This window comes from Elephantulus edwardii, unplaced genomic scaffold (genome assembly GCF_000299155.1).
Source record: "Elephantulus edwardii isolate Elephantulus edwardi_28Jun2011 unplaced genomic scaffold, EleEdw1.0 scaffold00019, whole genome shotgun sequence".
NCBI classification, from domain to species: domain Eukaryota; kingdom Metazoa; phylum Chordata; class Mammalia; order Macroscelidea; family Macroscelididae; genus Elephantulus; species Elephantulus edwardii.
The window spans coordinates 12,262,472-12,268,039 of NW_006399769.1; the positions used below are offsets into that span (position 1 = coordinate 12,262,472).

The following is a 5,568-nucleotide window of genomic DNA, read 5'->3' on the forward strand; positions in this document are numbered from 1 at the left end:
GCAAACGACTCGATGGCACATAACAACAACAAGAAGTTATAACATTGATATACTTTCTGATTTAAATTCCATTTCTTTGTATACACTCACTGCAAGTATAGTTAATTTTCAAATAGTTAAAAGAAATTTGGTGAAATATTAATGGATGAATAGAGTCAGTAACTCATCTAATAACTGTCAATTGATCTTAGGAATTAAGTGTATTTTACAACACCAATACCTCTTTTAGACAAATAACCTTCAATATATTAATGTTTGTGCCAACATGCTTATGAAGTATTGCTTATTTTGGCAAGAACATTGACTCTAGGAGAAATTCTGAAATCATTACTAACCAATGCTATTGTCTTCAGGAAGTTATTTAATTTTTTCAGTAACCATGAGAATCACGTGAACGCTTATGTGAGGAATAATACTGCTTTTGTTAATTGTCATCAGATAAATTCTGTCTTATAGTGAACCTATGTGTGCAGGATAGAACTTCACCATAGAATTTTCATGACTGTAACTTTTCAAAAGCATATTGCCAAACCTGTCCTCTAAAGGTGTCACTGGGTGGTAGTCATCTAGCACTGAACCATTTAAATCATCATCTCTGTTGCACGTAGAGTTGTTAACTTGGAACCAATCACATGCCACTAAGCAAGAACATAAATAAACACACAAAGTTTATGAAATGAATTTCCTGAAATCACAGAAATCACAGAAGTAGCAAGTACTCAAATTTGTAGTTTAGGAGATTCATGGATTTCTAGAGAAGTTTCTGCTTGGGGTTTATTGTGCCCTCTCAAAGTGTCTGTAAGATAATTTTTATTTATCTACGAGTGCATTTCTCAGGATACACTGTTCAAAATGTTCAGATTTTTAAAATAATATTTGATTCAATATTTTTACAGTGCTCCAACTTAAGTTTCTAACCTTTCCAAGTAATTTGAACATAGAGTTAACTGTCTATTTATACAAGTTAAATAGGATTTATCTGTCAGAGAGAGAATATTTGTCCACAGGTCTTGAGGAATTGTTATTTGTAAATGTTCCCTGTTTGATCATGAATCACCTTTGTTAGTCTTTACCTATAAAAATGCATGCAGAGCAGTGAGGATGGCAAATAATTCATGCAGAGCAGTGATGACAGAAAACATGAATCTTAGGACATTTCACATGGCTTGAGCGACACAAGTGTTATGAAATAGAAACTTACCTCCCTAGGGTCAAATAGCTGTTTGATTAAGATATGCCATTGTTCCTGTCAGTTCATAAGTAACTAATACTAATCCATACTTGTGTGTATTTGTTCTTTTAGGAAATGTTTTTACCTTTTGTAGACAGAGACTTATAGGACTTCTTTGCTTATTCTGACTGACAATTTAGTGTACATTTTTGTACATAGGGTTTTCAGAGGCCTGCTATTTCATGAGTGGATGGCCAATCCTTCTTCCAAGTCTGTATTAATCTGAATGTTCATATTTAGAGAAGTATCAGACAGACCAGCATTTTATAGAAAAAGTGAAAAGTATATCCCTTATTGTGGAGTTAACCATAATTTGGACATGTTGTAAGGAGAGACCGGTCCTTGGAGAAGGACATCATGCTTGGGAGGGTGGAGGGACAGCGCAGGAGAGGAAGGCCCTCTATGAGGTGGATTGATTCAGTGACTGGGATAATCGGGATGGGAGTGTCAGAGACAGTGCGATTGGCACAGGACAGAGCGGAGTTTAGGGCTGTCGTATATAGGGTCGCTATGAGTCACAAGCGACTTGATGACACATAACAACAACAACAACAATTTAGTGTGGAGTAAGAATAAAAATATCCTTTTATAATTATTAAAAAGTGAAAAATATATATAATTTCAACATCATTTCCTGAGTTTCATACATCATTTCACCGAGGAGATAAAATTTAGGTAGATAAAAGTATTTATTGATATTTTAATGATAACTGTATAAAATTTATCTAGAAACATTAAGCTTGCATGCATTTATACTTACAAAATAAATTACTCTCCTCTTCTTCTTTGCACATTGTATCAAAGATTGATAGAATTGCCACTGACTACCAGGATATAGTCTTTTTTATTCACAGGGATATTTGGAATTACTTGACACTGGTAGGAAAGAATAGTGGAAGGGAAGAGAGAATATTAGTATAAAAGCTATTATACAATAATAAGCAAAAAAGCTTTTACAAAATTCTATTATGTATCAGAGTCCTACCTACAGACTCAATAAAAAGGAGGCTATTTCAACAAACGTGCAGTGACAGGAGATAGTTATTGTAAAAGGTTCTTATAAGATTTTTTTTCTTACTAGTGTCCTTAGTTACAGATATTCCGGGAGGCTGGGCTCTCTGAGGAGAAATGTGGGGTCAAGATTGGTGGATGATTTATCAACAACCTGCGTTATGCAGATAACACAACCTGCTTGCTGAAACTGAAGAGGACCTGAAGCACCTGATTCAGAGGTCAAGGATTGCAGCTTCCAATATGGATTGAGGCTCAATGTCAAAAAGGCAAAGATTCTCACCACTGGACCAATTGGCAGCATCAGGATGGATGGTGAAGAGATTGAAATTGTTCACAGCTTTAATTTGCTTGGCTCCACAGGCAACACTCTTGGCACCAGTGGCCAGGAAATTAAAAGGCACATTGCCATGGGAAAGTCAGCTGTTAGGGACCTCTCCAAAGTACTGAAGAGCAATGGTGTCTCTCTGGAGACTAAGGTGTGTCTGATACAGGCTATGGTCTTCGCAATCACTTGTTATGCATCGGAGAGTTGGACAATGACCAAGGAGGATAGAAGGAGAATTGATGCCTTTGAGCTGTGGTGCTGGAGAAGAGTATTGAGAGTACCATGGACTGCTAGGAAAACAAACAGATTCATTCTGGAAAGGGTTAAACCAGATGGCTCCTTGGAGGCAAGGATTCTGAGGCTCCGTCTAACATACTTTGGACATGTTGTGAGGAGAGACTGTCCTTGGAGAGGGACATCATGCTTGGGAGGGTGGAGGGACAGCGCAGGAGGGGAAGGCCCTCTATGAGGTGGATTGATTCAGTGACTGGGATAATCGGGATAGGAGTGTCAGAGACAGTGCGATTGGCACATGACAGAGCAGAGTTTAAGGCTGTTGTACATAGGGTCACTGTAAGTCGTAAGTGACTCGACAGCACATAACAACAGCAACAATAGTGTCTTTAGGATCAAAAGCAAATAAGAAAAAAAGAAGAAAACAGAACAAATCCAAAGTCATTGAGTCAGTTCTGATTCATGTGACTTCTGAGCTGTAAATCTTAATGGAAGCAGAATGTGTCCATCTTTCTTTCTTGGGGTGGCTGGCAAATTCAAACCAGTGATCTGAGATTTCAAGCCATGGTTAGCAGACCAACAGGTGACCCACTATGCAAGAAGAAAACAACGTGGCTTCAATTTAGCAAATAAGGACAAGATATAACACACACACACACACACACACACACACACTAAAAATAGAAAAAATATTGGAAATATTGACTATCACAACTTAACAACAACAACAAGTTTCTTTGACAATGAACAACCTATCCATATTATTATTTTCCTGTCAGAATTTCACTGGGCCAAGAACCTGTTCAGATGGACAGATTTCTGAATTAAAAGTACAAACCTAAAAAAAGAAATAATAATAAATTCTTGTCTCAGACCTGTCTGTAAATCTGATTTCTATTGCTATTAGACATAACTATATGAAAGAAAAACAGAGATTAAAACAATACAGAGGTGGCGGCTGGAATCAAGATGCAGTAGTACGCAGGAGAGCCTTGCCCCTGGTTATTCGTGGATGACTGTGGTGGTGCCTTTATGATGGGCACCATAGGTGGTGACATCTTTCAAGCAATCAAAGGTTTATGTAATTCTCCTGTGGGTGTCAGCCACAGACTGTGAGGGAGTTTGACAGCTATTAAAACCAGGGCTCCACAGTTAGGAGGCAGCTTTGCTGTTTGGGGAGGTCTGTTTTTTTCCCTGATTGACTGCAGTATGGCTCAGATCAGAGGGAAAGAAGATCCCTGTAACTCCATCACAGGTGGTGCCTTAACAGGAGCCATACTGGACGCAAGAAATGGACCGGTGGCTATGGTTGGGTCAGCTGCAATGGGTGGCATTCTTCTGGCTTTAATTGAAGGAGCTGGTATCTTATTGACAAGATTTGCTTCTGCACAGTTTCCCAATGGTCCTCAGTTTGCTGAAAACCCCTCCCAATTGCCTTGAGCCCAGTTAGCTTCCTCACCTTTTGGAGACTATTTTCATTATCAATAGGATTAAGACTCATGTCCTGGAGTTAACAAATGAGCTGTCATTGAAGAATGATTTTGGAAGACCAAGTTGCAGTCTGTTTTTAAAATCATAGGTGGGATAATTCTGGCCAAATAAGGAAGACATTTAGTACTTTTTTTTTTCCTATTTAAAGGAACACAAGGAGAAAGTATTAAGAGAATACATTTTCACACTTGGGTTGGATTTGTGATCAGAATAAATGTCTAGTATCTTAAAAATACGACAAGTGCTTAGAAGATGAAGGACCAAAGAACAACTAGCAATGAAACGTGACCTCCGTTTCCTTCGGGACTTCTCAGCCTGGGTTTATGTGTTCTGTTATTCACACAAAAACTCCTGGAACTTTCTCTTTCTTTTAAGATAAATTGTAGAGTTCTACTTTTCATCCTCAGATTCTCCAATTACTGCAAAGTACATTTAAAACTGCATGTTTTATAGTTAGAGCCTCATTCCACTCATAGCCAGTTGTGTTCGAGAAGAATTACGTGGATTCAGCCTGCATTGTTCCACAGTAATAAGCTTTCTGGACGTGGCACATTGTTGGATATGAAACTCTCTCACCTTTGGGCTTCTGTATTTTAGGTCATGGTCATCAGAAACCTCACTAGGGACAATTTCCTTCTGATATGCCCAGTTCTGTATGAGAAGAATTGCTAGGATAGTACTGCTGGCATTGCAGAAGTCTGGTGTTAATTGTGTGCTTGAAAAAGAAAGTATATGCTGTTTTTTTTTAAACAAAAAAAAACACAGAGGTTTGTTTATTATATAAACTAATATAGAGTGTAAATTTCATTCCCTTAGCAATCCATATATTCAATACTCCTCTATCACCACAGCTCAAAGGCATCAATTCTTCTTCTCTCCTCCCTAGTCATTGTCCAGAGAGGGTTAAACCAGGCTACTTTTTGAAGGTAAAGATACTGAAGCTTCATTTGACATGCTTTGGACATGTTGCAAGGAGGGACCAGTCATTGGAGAGGGATATTATGCTTGGGAGAGTGAAGGGACAACGTGAGAGAGGAAAACCCTCAATGAGAGGAATTGATTCAGTGACTGGGGGAATGGGGGTATGTGTGTCAGAAATAATAAGACTGGCAAGGATTGAAAGGGTTTAGGGCTGTCAAGCATAGATAGGGTCACTATGAATCACAGGTGACTCAATAGCACATAACAACAAGGGTGTGCAGTCAAGGTTGTGATTCAACTATCAAGACTAAATAGACGGGTTCAAGCTTCACTGAGTTAGTTCACTCAGCAT

General features: G+C 38.4%; 1 pseudogene; it reads left to right on the forward strand.

Annotated features, from left to right (window-relative positions):
* The first annotated feature begins 3,773 nt into the window (after nucleotides 1–3,773).
* On the forward strand, nucleotides 3,774–4,292 carry LOC102859765 (annotated as a pseudogene).
* The last annotated feature ends 1,276 nt before the right edge of the window (nucleotides 4,293–5,568 follow it).